This window comes from Lytechinus pictus, chromosome 1, assembly GCF_037042905.1.
Source record: "Lytechinus pictus isolate F3 Inbred chromosome 1, Lp3.0, whole genome shotgun sequence".
In the NCBI taxonomy this organism is placed as follows: Eukaryota; Metazoa; Echinodermata; class Echinoidea; order Temnopleuroida; family Toxopneustidae; genus Lytechinus; species Lytechinus pictus.
In genome coordinates, this window is record NC_087245.1 from 3,076,161 (window position 1) to 3,091,007 (window position 14,847).

Genomic DNA, 14,847 nt, shown 5'->3' on the forward strand with positions numbered 1-14,847 from the left:
TGTAGAAGAGTAAAAATTGTCATAATAATTCTAGTTATGTTATCATAAATGTCAATCATACTTCAAGTGCAGTGCAGTGCACAACAGATTTCAATGTTTCTTATGTGAGAAATTGATCGGATCTGTGTCATGCATGGAAATTTTATTAGATTCAGAATCATTGTATGTGGGATGGTAAAGTAACCTACCAAATTGACCAGTTATTTTTGGTGGGCTTCAGAAGTTTTATTAACTGCAATAGGAACTTGCTCCTCTTAACATACACATTAAAGGGATGGTCCGGGCTGAAAGTATGTTTAGCTTAATAAATAGAGTAGAATTCACTGAGCAAAATGCCGAAAATTTCATCAATATTGGATAACAAATAACAAAGTTATTGAATTTTAAAGTTTAGCAATATTTTGTGAAAACAGTTGTCATGAATATTCATTAGGTGGGCTGATGTCACATCCCCACTTGTTCTTTTGTATTTTATTATATGAAATGAGGTTTATTCAAATTTTTTCCTCCAAGAACTGGAAAAATTGAATTGACAACTGATTTAGTGCATTAGATATTTATTGCTGCAACTTATTTCATTATAAGGGAGACATATTATTCACACAAGTATGAAATAATGAAAAATTATGATTTTATATAATAACATAAGAAAACGGAAAGTGGAGATGTGACATCATCAGCCCACCTAATGAATATTCATGACGACTGTTTTTACAGAATATTGCTAAACTTTAAACTTCAATAACGTTATTATTTGTTATTTGATTTTGATGAAATTTTCGGCATTTTGCTCAGTGAATTCTACTCTATGTATTAAGATATAAATATTTTCAGCCCGGACCATCCCTTTAATATGACAATAAACTTCCATTACATGTCTATTATATACAAGTATTTTTCGAGATAGTAATTTATGATCTTTTTACAGTACCTTGTTTTATATGACTATTAACATCTTTGACACAAAAAAATATTATTTTTTTCCACAATCAAGAATTTTAACCTTTTTATTGGTAAGCTTTCACTTGGGAGTCTGCAAGTCTCATTAGATCTTTGTCGTTGTTTGCATTGTTGCTGGAACAGCCCAACGGTGCATTATAATCAGATCGTACATGGGGGAGAGCATGTAATGTCCTAAGTCTCTATTCTGGGGGGGGGTGGAGTTCAATTCAAGCAACAATGTCAGATATGAAGGCCTGATGAGGCTGCTAGACTGTGGGGAAATAAAGGACGTTTTCTCATGTCTACACATCTCAGGTTAAAAAAAAACAATTATGTTGACGAGATTCATCCAAATTTATCATTTGTATAGCTGATATATGAGTAGGGAATTTCAATTTGATGTTTCTATATTTGAAGATTTGATATGAGCTTGTATGTATAGGCTATTGCCTAATGTTCATTCATGCCTGATAAAGGAGTGTTTACGGTCACTTACTGGGAAAGCCAAGTCAGGATAATAAAGGATGCAATTGCTTTTTTTCAGGTAATAATAGTTTTATTCCCCCCAAAAAAGTGCATTTCTGTGCTCTCTGCATTTCTAATGTTGAAAAAAGTATTGTATTTAGATTTGGTTTGCAATATGTTTGATTGTGGAAAGGAAGGTTGTATTTTATTTTATTTCAATTTTGTGTTATTGATTTCTTTCCTAATACCTTTGTTGTACATTAGATTATTGTAAGCTAATGCTATTTATTAGTTTGTACATGTAGATCAATTCTCAATATGGTCTTAAGTGGCCAGTTTCTAAACAGTCCAGTTTCTGGAGAGTGGTGCCAAATGAAAATAAAAGGTTTTGGGTCAACAGATGCTGGTATAAATAACATTGACTTCTTTTCAGATAAAATGACAATATTTGTGTGTGTTTTGATGTAGGTCAAATGAACGGAAGAACTCAGAAAATTAGGTGTGAAATGTAGTAATTACAGTTTCATAGCAAGAAGTATAATAAATAATTATGCAAGAAAGGTGCAATTCTTCTTTTGTTGCTGTGCATTTATTCAGTTTCTAACAGGAACCTTTGACATAAACTGCTAATAATTTGTTCATACAAACACTTGGTGGTCAATCGGTTGTATTGTGTTGAAATTAATTTCTTTATCATGGCTACAACTACAGTTAACTTCTATTTTTGCATCTATCAATTCAGGGTGATCTCACTAAAATCAAATCTTTGACAGAGGTATTCACAGGAAACCACTTATTGATTGTCTATTGTGTTTAAAGTCATATATGTATATGTCAAATCTGTCTACCAAGTAGCTGTGATGTTAGCAGTTGTCATTTCCGGTAAGTTTGATTGAATGTCCTTTTTGTCTCAGAGGAATGCTTTATGCTTTTTTGTATTTTATATGGCAAAGAAGCTTCAAATGTTGCACTGCTCTGACACTTCAAGTTTGTCACACTTGAAGGTGATAATAGTTTTGCTTTCTATCCTCTGGAAAAACAGGATGATAATAACAGTCTAGCTGTTATTAACATTATTACAGTTTATTTAATCAGATTTCTTAATGAAAATGTCATTCAATGAGTAACAAATGTATATTTTGCTGAGAAGTTTAAAAGAATAATTGATTAAAAAAAAGAACATTGCTCCCAGATTTATAAATAAAATCTTATTTCATAATTTTTGTTTGTTTGTTTTGATTGCTGAAATTCAATAAATTCTTTCTTTTTAGAATTAACATTCCTGTTGTCACTGTATTTGAATCTTGTTGCTAATAAATTATAAATGCATGCTTTTTGCAAAGGGTACTAAATTCATGTGTTAATGCAAGAAACCTGCATAGTCTATGGTTTTGTACCATAGTAGAATGATTGAAACCACCTTTGTGGATACTGGCTTATTCGTGTTCTATATCTCTCTTGTTGATTATGCCACATGCCCTTAACTTTATATGATGGTTTCTGATATTTGAGCTCTCTAACAAGCACTTCAGTCTAGAGTTATTATTTTCCATTTTCTTTACACACCCTGAAAATTTTCACCAAAATGGAAATGGTGCTTTAAAAAATAATGTATTATTGTTACCAAAACCCATATCTATTTAATCCCACCCCTTAAAAAATGGGAGGGAAAAGGGAGGAAAGGGAGACATTTGCACGGGGTTATATTTTTTTAAATACAAATACAAAAAAAAAAAAAAAAAAAAAAATGAATTTGAATTCTGATCTGAGTTAATCTGTATTCCTAAAATTGTGTTTACTTTTTCTCTTTTCATTATCTCTCACACTAAGAATGCATGATCTGGAAAGGGCTCATGAACATTTCTGTGCTCTATATCAAGATAATAGATATGGTGATAATCTTTTTTCAAAATCTTTACTTTCTTAGAGATAAAGGTATATGTAGATATGACTTGGTCAACAATAAGTATGCCTACCCTCACCATCCTGCAAGCAGATTGCATTTTACAAGAAGAGACACTCCAAAAATATTATAAAGCAGGAATTTGCAGAGTTTTCAGTTATTTATGACCTCATTTGAGATGATGATTCCTTTTTTTTTTCATGTGCTATCGTAGGGGTATATGGCATCACCTTTTGTACATAATTATGATAATGCACAGGCATCAGTGGAAGGGGCGCAAGGTGTATATATGCCTAATAATGCTCAAATGTTCTTTGGAGAGGAGGTTGATCAAAGTCAAAACATTTCATGATTGGTTGAGAAAAAAATGGGCATGCCAGTGATAAAATATGAGACGTCTGTACAGACATTTGGTAATTTTCAATGCAAATTACCTCATCGTGGCACCTCGCACTGATACACATCCCGGGAGCTTTGAAGCTGCGGAAAGGGATTACTCTTCAAGGTTCAAGATATAGCATTTCCATTTATTTGAATGCAGGATAAAAGAGCATTGCCGATTAAATGCCTTGCTCATCAAGCCCCAGACTGTATAGCCAGGCGCCTTAGACCACTTGGCCATGGCACCTCCACCTAAAGGTCAAGTCCACCCCAGAAAATTGTTGATTTCAATCAATAGAGAAAAATCTAACAAGCATACTCAGGCTGAGTCAAAAGTGGCTGTAAGATAAGAAAGTTATGACATTTTAATGTTTCGCTTATTTTTCTCAAAACAGTTATATGCACAACTCAGTGATATGCAAATGAGAGAGTTGATGATGTCACTCACTCACTATTTCTTTTGTTTTTTACTGTTTGAATTATACAATATTTCAATTTTTGCAGAAATGACATATGTAAAACTTGTCTGAACCACATAATGTTAAACAATGTTCATTCCACATGTTCAGGGAGGAATAAACCTTGATTAACATGACAAGGGGGAGAAAATCAGAATATATTTCATATTTCCTGTAATAGAATACAAAAGAAATAGTGAGTGGGTGACATCATCAGTCCCATCATTTGCATATACCGACCAGGATGTGCATACAAACTGTTTTGTGAAATAAAGCGAAGTTTAAAAATGTCATAACTTCTTACTTTACATCCGATTTTGATGAAATTTTCAGTGTTATGCTTGTTGGATTTTTCTCTTTTTATTCAAATTAACTTTTGTTGGGGTGGATTTGTCCTTTAATATACAGTGCGTCCCACAAAAAACGAAACCGAGATTTATCGATGATTTATCATAACTTAATCGCAAATACAATAGACAAATGACCTACCATTTTAAAGCTTAGAATCTCCTCTTTCATCTGAAACTACTTAGATTATTTCTCATTCACGCATGAGTGAGCAAAAACAATTTGAAAAGGGGATACCAAAAAGTCACTTGGCGGGCCGTATCTGGGTTTTAAAAAGAAAACCACCTTTTTAAAAAGTTCAATATCTGCTCTTAAATTTGATACCTCAATTACAGAAAATGGTCAAGAAATAAAAAAGTTCTGGTTATTTGAAATAAGGCTTGAATTTCAATAATTTCATAAAATGAAGAGGTTTTACAGGATAGCATACAAACTCACTCGACACTCCGTTTTGTTGACGATCGTCTTTTGTTACCGTGCGATAGCTTCTGTGGGAAACCTGTGAAAACACGTGAAATTATGGAAATACAAGCATTGTTTCGAGGGATCATAACTTTTTTACTACTTGACCATTTTCTGTGATTTAGGTATCAAAGAAAAGAGAAGATATTGAACTTTTTAGTCATGTGATTTTCTTTTTGAAATTCAGATACCCCCCGCCTAATGAGTTTTTGGCATCCTTTCTTCGAATTGTTTTTGCTCAATCATGCGTGAATGAGGAATAATCTAAGTAATACCAGATGAAAGAGGAGATTCTAAGCTTTACATTGGTAGGTCATTTGTCTATTTTATTTATGATTAAGTTATGATAAATCATCGATAAATTTACAACACACAAGGCCCTATGAGGGCCTTAAATAAAACAGATATGCTGCCCCCAACGTCCGCAAATGTAAACCAGCTGACAACAAAAATGACCGACCGGACACGACACGACAGCCGACGGTGTTGGTGTACGAACTGAGATGTATTTCTGTTATTTTTGCAGAATTCAACTACAGTCTACACCCTGTATCGAGGCCAATTGCATTTCGTTACTATGCACTTACTGAGTAAAAAAATGTGGTAAGTTGAGAGTATGCTTTGAACTTTTCTTCCATAGCATAGCACAGTTGCAGTTGTCAGTTGATGTCAATCACTCAATGCATGCCTGGGTAGCGCTCCCCCCGTGTCTTTCCCGGTGTAGCGGCATATCGATCTGTTGGAAGTTATCGTTCTTTCTCGGAACTAGCCAGGAGGCTCCCACCCATGGGCTCATATCATCTCGCGTGCGAAGGAATATCATTCATAATAACGCGACACACACGACACATCCATATACTACTTAGACAGCTGGCAGCCGTCTGTTTCGAGGAGTTTTTTAACATTTTATTTTTTTTTAAATTTCTCCTCATACACAGACGGCTCGCTAGCGTGCAGCCACCATTAGGGGACTTGCAATGCAAAATCCCCCCGTCGGGGCTCTTCAATTTTTGTCTTTAATGAGTAAAAATTTTGAAAATTCACGCGACCAAAATGCAAATTAATATTCCCTCTTGGCATCAATTGCCAAAAAACGGAGAAAAATCAAGTTAAAAGGAACAAAAACAGTGACTTACCTCGGCTGTCGCGCAAATTCACTTCCCCTTTTTATCCGATCTTAAGTACATAAACATATGGCCATTGAGTCCCCTGTACAGATCGCGCTAGAACTTCGGTCTCTGTATTTGGTGAGTGAAGCCAACGGAGTTCAGCTGAACAACCAACATAACAGAGACCGAAGCTTTTGGTCTATATACTACTGGGCTTTCGCCCACATAAAACATCACACATAATTTAGGGATTTCACATTCTGCTTAGCCAGGCGGCTTCTAGAGAGTAAAAATCATTTACTAACGTAAGGTTACTCTCATGAAGCCAGGCCTTTAAGTTCTATCTGACTCTTGAGTATCTCATAGTCATAGACCCACACAAAGGAAGCCAAAACCTGAAACTACCCCCAAGATTTCTACTTTCCTTCTAAAAGATCTAGCTCTAAATCATGTACATGAGACAAAACTTCATTTCCGACATTTCTACGCTCTCGTTGTTATTTTTAAAACAAGAATTCATCTAAAAAATGAAAAAATATTGTGAAAAGACGGAAGAGACTTGCCCGATGTTTACGCCGACATCTTGTTAGGGTGTCTGGAGAAAAAAATTATTTTTCTTATTTCAAGAAAATATCACATTTTCTTTGTGAATTTGAAGAGAAATGACCTTCAGACTGACAGAAATGTAACATTTTTGAAAAAAATCCAATTATTGGCTGCAAAAAAGAAGAATGAAATTAGGTTAATTTTCAGCATTTCTCTGCCATAGACTGTGTAGTTAAGAAATGGACACACACAAATCCAAATTTTTAGCTTCCGAGAGCTGTTATAAATTTATTATTAATGCCAAAAACTTGTCCATAAAGAGTCCAATAGGATTTTTTATGCTCTATCTGATGGTATGATTTTTATAAAGATTTGGAAACCAGATCACAATGAAAAATTGCGACAAAGTGAAAAAAATTGTGCAAAACAGAAATTTCATTTTCCCATAGAAAACGCATGGAGAAATGGCAATCTCAACACACACAAAAATAAGGGTTTGCAATTTATCTCTAAATCCTTATTTAAAATGATCATACAAACTTGTCCTTACTGTCAAAAGAAGCCCCTGAATTTTCTCTTTCCATACATGCCAAACACAAGTTAATAATCAATTCAGATCACATTTTTCTAGTAGCCTGAACTTCCCCGAAAAAATGTGCCATATTTTCCCCTAAATCAGCCTGTTTTATGCTGACACTTTTCAGTGTGGCTTCAGACACCCTAATCTTGTTTCTTATTGTACTTCCCCAACGTTACGGAGTACGGACGCGAGCTTTCTTTTAGAAGGAAAGTAGAAATCTTGGGGGTGAAAGTTTCAGGTTTTGGCTTCCTTTGTGTGGGTCTGTGAGATAGAATTAGAAGGCCTGGCTTCGTATGAGAGTAACCTTACGTTAGTAAATGATTTTTACTCTCTAGAATAGAAGCCGCCTGGCTAATTCTGCTATGACACTTACCCAATCATTTAGATCCTTCCGTGACTTCTCCTTGAAGTTTCTTCTAAAAAATATGTATATTTTCTTGATCTTTAATGAAGATTTCACGGAGATAAAATTTGGTCAGCGCCGATATCAATTTTCGTCTAAAGAGGGCGCGCGATTTATATTCTTCAAAGACACGACAAGGGAAAGACTAGGCACCTACACTATTTTACACGCAAATTGACGCAGGTCATTACGCAAAGTCCGTGAAGTGTCCAATCTTTTCATTGTAAAGACTTTGGTGTACCGTATTATTGATGTTCGTTAAAGCCTGTAGGCCTAGGGCCTACTGCTGGTTTCGTTCCAGGCACGTTTATTTTTTTCAATTTTTCTTAATATTAGTCATCGTTTTAAATTAATTGCAGAAAAGTGTTATCATCGCCAATAATAATCTTGAATTATGTTTTTGACATGTTTGAAGGTATTTCATTTATTGGTGCCCATAATTAGTAAATTAATCATAAGAATTGCGCATTCAAAGAATTTAGACACAGTTATAAAATTACCGAGGAGCTGAATCAAGGTTGTGAAATTTATTAGCGCCACCAACGGGCCTCCTTGTATTTCCGTAGAAGTGACAAGCGAAGTTACTTTCCAGGCCGAGGTAAGCGAAATTTGCTCTTTTTGACCGATTATTATATTCAAATTACATTTTTTATTTTTTAATGTATTGCTACTTATCGGAAAGAGCCCCGGTGAGTAGCGAGAAGGAGTTTCGGCAAATATTACTTCAGCAATGAAGCGATGTTTGCCGACTACTTCGAAATCAAGGGTCAAACACGGTTCGGTGAACGAGGTTAGTATATACTAATACTAACCTCGTAGTGTGAGTGATTGGAGACTTGCTTTGCAAAAGGACAAAAGAAACAACACCAACAAAAGCATGATTTTTTCCACCCAAAATTTTGTCTCACTGAGCCTGAGGTCAGAAGCCCATTTGTTTTGTGTGTGATTGACAACAAAAATCCTTATCAAAACAAAAGTAGACGGTGAAAAGGGGTAATTTTTCATGAGGAATCTGCTTATCACATTTTTATTTGCCGCCAAGGTAATCCTTTTGCAGCAAATGTAAACAAAGGAAATTGGTATCCAAAACTGGAGACTGTCTCTGAAATTGGATACCCAAATTCTTTACAAAAGTCTCTGATATTGGAGCATAATCTCCCACATTGGAGACAGTCTCCAATATTGGTCGTGCGCCTCTATTGGTGTAGATCTACCGAGAAAAAAAATGAAATTTTCGCTCCCAAAAGCCAAACTAAAGGCCCAAGTCCAAGATTTCTACTTTCCTGTGTCCTTCTAACATAAACTTTAGTCTAGAATCTAACGTTGGCCCTAAAATTTAGATCTAGATGGGATACAACTACAAGTAACTTCATTTCCAACCTTTCTACGATATTGATTTCATTTTTAACAAGAATTTGTTAAAAAAACAAGAAAAATGTTCTGAAAAGATGGGGAAAACTTGCTGCAATGACTACGTCGCCATCTTGTTTTCTTTGTTTTTTCACCAAGATACAAGACGCATATACCGATAGGGTAGCCTTGAGGACTTTGTGATGATATTTTTTAATATTTTGACATATTCTTCATCATGAAGCCTTGAACCCCCTCCCATAGACGCATAAGCGCGACCTCCACACCTGGATGGATTTCCCTAGGAAATCCATAGTTATATTGGCTATATAACCTCGTTCGTAGGGTGAAATCGGTTTGTAAGGGTGAATTTTATTTATCCATGAACCTTCATACGCCTAATGCGTTTAAAGGGATAACAATTATTTCACTATGAATGGCAAAAATTGGAGGTTTCTTACCTCGTGTAGATCCCTCGATCCGTTTGTCAACAAAATTGAAAAGAATAGGCCTGACCCTTGAACCGCTTCCGTTATGACGTACCTTCGATTAGCGATGTTACAAAATGCCGTTTTCAAGAACAATTCATAGATAAAAATTATTATTTAACAAAAACTAAAATTCAATACGTGATTATAAATAATTATAATACTAATAATTATTTTAATGTTGCAGAATTCATGAACAGATTATTTAAAATGAAAAAAAAAACTTTTCAGAAAGATCTTAAATTTGTAGCCGCCGCCCCCCCCCCTCCAGCGTAAACAAAATGGAGAAAATTTGAGGTCACAAAATCAGCTGATTTGCACTCAACATGTTAACAGGTCACGCACGCATGGACGCACACATTCCAAGGGCGGTAATTCGGGAAACTCATTTTCAAGCACTATGATTTGCTCTACCCAGAAAGTGAATAATAATTTGATCACCTGCCATCAGCTTGTGGGCATCTCATTCACATTCCAACTCATTTAATAAACAACCACTCGCAGTAATTGGGCCGACAATGTTAAAGATAACTCTTTATAAAATATAAAGCATGATTCTGATATATAAATACATAGTGAAATTTAACAATTCATCCAGCAGTATTCAAATAGTAGGAACTCGTGTACATGTAGGCGTGAACAAATGAAATCTAAAACATTCACACAAATCAACTTCAATTATTTTTACTTGAAATTAATATCTTTGAATAATTGTTAATTCCAATGTATCAGAAATACGTTTGATGAAGTATTGCCATTATGTTGAATGTGTACTTCTGTTAAAATCTATTGAATCGCCTACACCTCCCGACCCAAGGTGGATTTCCCCGGGGGGGCCACTTCCATTCACGAGTGGATACCATGCGCGACCATGGGGTCTCGAAAAGCACCCTAAACACGTAATTTCCATATTCTGAAAATGCACCCCTTAACAAGTATTAGCGTCTAAAACCCTACCCTTAACAAGTATTTGAAATAAAACGATACTCTTGGCAAATATTTCCTGAAATGAACCCCTAAACAAGTACAGGAATGTTTTATTGTTACGGGTCCTTCGGTCTTCGGCTTTACCTTATTTGGTTTAGTACGACCCCACCTTCTACACCTCGCGCAAATCGGACTCTAAACACGAAGTGTTGGGGCAAAAAGGACATCCTTTATAAAACATTTTAATTTTTTTTTATCATCCCCGCAAATTTGACCCTAAACACGTAATTTTCCTAGCGAAATAGATACCCTTTTTTCATTATTTTTGTGTTTTTTACACCCTTATCACGTTACGTACGTAACGTGCCCTATCGTAAAAAAGACATCCTTTTTACATGTTTTTTTGGTCGCGCATGGTATCCACTCGTCAATGTAAGTGGCCCCCCGGGTGGATTTCCCAATCTCCATAAAGAAAGATTGTTCAGCCACCATCACAGACACATCCATAAATGAATTTTAATTTCATTCGCTCGGAACATTGACTTCTTTTCGCCAATCCCCTTCCCTACAAACATCTCATCATTTCCTTTTTATTGCCCACAACCACCCCACCCCATTCATTCTTTCTCCATTACACAAACTAAATTTCAAATCATTTATTGTAAATCGTAATTGATAAGTACATGTACAACAAATTTGTTAAGTATTCACTGTGATGTGTTCATTATTTAATGGGTAGGCAAAGAACAATAAAAATGAAAAGACTATAACTCACATTAAAAAAGTTAATCTAAATCTGATAAAATGTATGTTGGTGCGTCATGGTCTAGTGGTTCTGACTCTTGCCTTTGAAATAGGGTCGTAGGTTCGAATCCTAGCCATGGCGTGTTTTACTTCAGCAAGAAATTTATCCACACTGCTGCACTCGACCCAGGTGAGGTGAATGGTTACCCGGCAGGAGTAATTCTTTGCATGCACTGAGCGCCGGTGATGGTAGCTCGAGCTAAAGCCGGGGTAATAATAGCAGCGCTTTGTATCCTCAGGCAAAAAGCGCTTTATAAATCCAGCTTTTATTGTTAAATTATTAATATTATATTAATATTATTAACAAAAAATTATTACTTATGAAAATTATTATAGTTTTAATGAATATCTTTAAAAAAGTATTCAAATTATATTGGTTTTGGACCCCATCTAAATTTGGAAGACTCGGATCAAACAATCTTGGGGATTTGATGATGCCATGTGTGATTTGTATACTGTACTGTATGTGTGGCATGTAGCGAGTGAAACAGAAAACTTGGTAGACTACACATGCACTCGCAAAATTAATCAACACTTTCAAGAGATGTAGAGATCTAGATCGGAATATAAATGTGAATAAATCATTTAAGTACATGTAAATGAGTTGGACATTATACTGTGTACATGTATCAAATCAATCCCTTCCTTTGGCTTTGTTGATAACATGATCTATGGATGATTTTCTCAATTTGCTCTATGGCAGTGAATACCGGAAAAGCATCCATTACTATTGCTGGCACTGGATGAAATAAAATTTTGATATTATTTTTGACACACTTTACTTTTGACAAAATAAGTGACAACATCAACTGGAACTTGTAACTAGTGCTGCCACCAAACGGATATCCGAACGGTTTCCGCCCGCGTGGACGGATAACGGTTTTCATTTTTCGGGTTCGGGTATCCGTGGACACTGATTCACCACTTTCCTGTCACAAAAACTCATTAAATTTAGTAAGACTCACCAACAAAATTTATAAGTTTTAGTCGCCAATATAATCACCAATATCAATTAATCTTCTTCGGTAGTATATTCCCGCCGAAACCATCGTTTTTATATCAGTTTTGGAACATGACCTTATATCAGTTTTGGAGCATGACCGTCCGTGAATGGAGTAAAGTTCCGTTCTGACAATGATGGCGATTTTACTATGGTGTCGCTTAAGATCATTTTTCTTTCCTGTCTTATGTTTTGATGATTTCAAATGCGTAACTCATCGTATATTTTCTTACCTCGACTTTCAATGCGAGTGAAGAATGAAGATAATTTGAAACCATTTAAGCGTCAAATAAATGTTGATCGGGTTACTCGGGTGTGTCATGTTGTTTCTTGTAATTTATTCATCAAATGCAAAATGAATTCTACTTTTTCTCGCAGCAACTTTGGTTACAAATGAAGATGATTATTTTTGAAACTATCGAAAGTTGAAAATGTTGAATAAATGTTGATTGCGTGTGTCATGTTGTTTTTGTGATTTATTCATCAAATACAAAATGAATTCTACTTTTTCTCACGGCAACTTTCGTTACAAATGAAGATGAATATTTTTGAAACTATGAAAACGTCGAATGAATGTTGGCTGCGTGTGTCCTGTTGTTTTTTGTAATTTATTTAAATTGAAATGCGTAATGAAATATTCATTTTCAGTACCGGTACTTTCGATATGAATGAAGAATGAAGATAATTTTGAAATCATGTAAACGTCAAATACATGTTGATTGGCCGTTTCATTTTGTTTCTTTTGATTTATTTATCAAATCCGAAATAATGAATCATCCCTTTTCTTTCTTGAACTGTCATTAATAATGATTAATTAGAATGAAACTGTCCATTGTCGTAAACAACAATACTTAAAAGGCGGTATCATGCCAGAAAGGTTTATGATGTGCGCCCGCCGAGTATGTGGTCGGTTGTGAATCGATGTGTTTTGCAGTAAAACTTACTGGTGATGAATGTAAGTGATTAGTTACTGTTACTGTGATTAAATCTTGTCTTGAATCTTTGTTAGAAGTGTGATTATGTTTCAGAAGTTGAGAATAATAATAATAATATAGAGTATTTCTAAAGCGCCAAATCCACATTGATTATGTGCTCAAGGCGCTGAAATATACTTGGTATATTACTATTAATGAGAAATGAGCTTGGCTATAATTTGGGGAATGGGGAGAAACCCGACATGAAAATGAAAATATTCCAAGTACGATCCCATTTGAAGGTGTAGCGAGTGTAATGTGACCAAATCTATATCGGACGATTCACTCCAGACACGTCCAGACAGGACAGCACGTGCATGAGCTGAATGATGTACAGTAGGCCTGTCTGGTTTTAGACTTTTAGTAATAGTAGACTCGCACTTACAATCGCCTCGGTCAAATTCATTGCATCTTATTTCATTCGATCGGAACTAAAAAATAAACACACATACTCTCGCAACCATTAAATGGGATCGTAACTAGGCCCGACTTGTATAACTCAAATAATAGTAATTTACTAATAGCGTACACAGTCATACGATCTACATTTGTAGCCGTAGCCTCACGCTAACTCACATTAGTCAAATCTGATTGCAAAACAGATTCAACCCAAAATATTCAGCTTCTCGTAATTTCGTGGTTTTCAGAAATATTTTAATTAGCGCACGCTGACTCTCGCCATCATCGGATAGGTTCAAAACTCAAATATAACTGAAAATCTTAAATATAACTCAAATAAGTGCAAATGGATATTATTTTTTATATTTCAGGGTACAATTTCGGATACCCGTCCGCCGTCCGGTTTTCAGTGTCGGGTATCTGAATATTGAAATATCTGTTTCAAGTCAGGCCTACTTGTAACGTCAGAATTATAAAGAAATTCATTTTAGATCCTCGGTAGATTCTATGGGGCTATTGCCCAACCCAGTAACCCACAGTCTCCTGGCTCCTTCCCTTTATGTTTGTGCATATTTACGTTACTACCATTTTTTAAGACGTAAATAATGTGAGCAATGCAATATGCAACGCAAGTTAAACATCTTTGCTCTGCCAACAAAATAGAGAGAGAAAGAGAGCTACATGTAGTACTGCAGCACTGCTCGATAATGTCTGTTTTTCATATAGCATAGACTTTGCTCTGCCGAATCGTTGCGTTGGGAAGAATAGCCGAGTGAGTGAAAGAAATCATTGACGTAGTTTTTTTTTTTTTTAGGATCTGAAAAGCGAACTTTTTTATATTATTCAGTTTTTGGTGTTGGCCTGTTTTACTGTTGTCGGCCACGGTTGTCTGCTTTGCCGATTACATTTTTCAGGGTAGTCGGCTCCCGCCCACTGTGACACGTGGTAGCGAGAACGTTGCACACAATTGTGATAAAGTAGGATCAACATCCAATACTTAAGTCTTAACCATGTAGGCTATGACTGAATTTTTAAGAAAGTTTTAAAATTGTTTATTCTAACTTAGAATTGAAATTGTTAATTCTGACTTGAATTGAAATTGTTATTTTGTTTATCATTTCATACCAAGTCAAGGTCAAAGGCCATTTACAGTCAATAAGCTTCACATCATAATGATACCAAATTTTATGCCCTCAATTTTAATATTAATAGGGCAGGGCCACTTTGTTGTTAGGCACATTTATTACTGCACTAATGGGCAAAACTAAAAGTGCCACCCAAACTTCCCAAGTTCTACATGTAGAAAGG

The 14,847-nt window shown here is 35.4% G+C and overlaps 1 protein-coding gene across 1 annotated transcript in view; it reads left to right on the forward strand.

Moving 5' to 3' along the window:
* The first annotated feature begins 5,379 nt into the window (after window positions 1-5,379).
* The window catches only part of LOC129254219 (alpha-1,6-mannosylglycoprotein 6-beta-N-acetylglucosaminyltransferase A-like), a 69,705-nt gene continuing 60,237 nt past the window's right edge, over window positions 5,380-14,847 (forward strand). Inside the window, exon 1 of the mRNA XM_064104617.1 lies at window positions 5,380-5,562. The gene's annotated coding sequence lies outside the window, so the exon portion shown is untranslated. The remainder of the gene's footprint in view (window positions 5,563-14,847) is intronic.